The sequence below is a fragment of the Trachemys scripta genome, chromosome 22 (genome assembly GCF_013100865.1).
Source record: "Trachemys scripta elegans isolate TJP31775 chromosome 22, CAS_Tse_1.0, whole genome shotgun sequence".
NCBI lineage: Eukaryota > Metazoa > Chordata > Testudines > Emydidae > Trachemys > Trachemys scripta.
The window spans coordinates 10,888,240-10,889,013 of record NC_048319.1 but is presented as its reverse complement, the minus strand read 5'-3'; positions in this window follow the sequence as shown (position 1 = coordinate 10,889,013).

Genomic DNA, 774 nt, shown 5'->3' with positions numbered 1-774 from the left:
TGGCCTTGCACCGCCCCCAGCCTCCGGGACCGATCCCCGCCCCCAACATTCCCCTGGCCTTGCACCGCCCCCAGCCCCAGGGACCGACACCCCCCCCAGCATTGCAACGTCCCCAGCCACAGGGACCGAGTGACCCCTGTCTGTTGCCCTGGTATTACACCAACCCACCCAGTTACAGGGACAGAGCCCTGCCTGTTCCCCCAGTATTACACACACACACCCCCAACACACACACGGCTACAAGGACACGCATAGACTCCTTGGGCCTTTACAGTAAGAAGTCAATGCTCATCCCTGCTTTGCAGAGCCCCGGGTCCTCCCCCACAACTCACTGCTGCAGAGACACCCCCATTTCTTCCCCCTTCCACTACAGCATGACACAAACACCTCCCCAGAGCCACCCTACAGAGACCCTGATTTTTTTCTTGCCTTCCTTTTCCATTCAATTCACCCTAGCAATTCACAGCCCCCTGCTGCTTCCCAAGCCCCATCCCACAAGATGCACCGTGATCAGGGACAGCCCACCCCTAAATGCCACAGCTAGCCCCCCCTTCCTTACATACACGCTACTCCAGAAACACCCCCACAAGCCAGGGCTGCAAAGAACCCCCCTTTCCCTCTCCCTGTGTCCTCCCACCGTGCACCTCTGATATTATTATACAGCACGGGATGCCAACTGTTAACACCCCCTCCAGCACAGTGAACACACAGGATCACTTCTGCACAGGCCTTTCCTGTTGTCGGCACTTTGCTGCTTGGTGGTTGTTTTGAAGC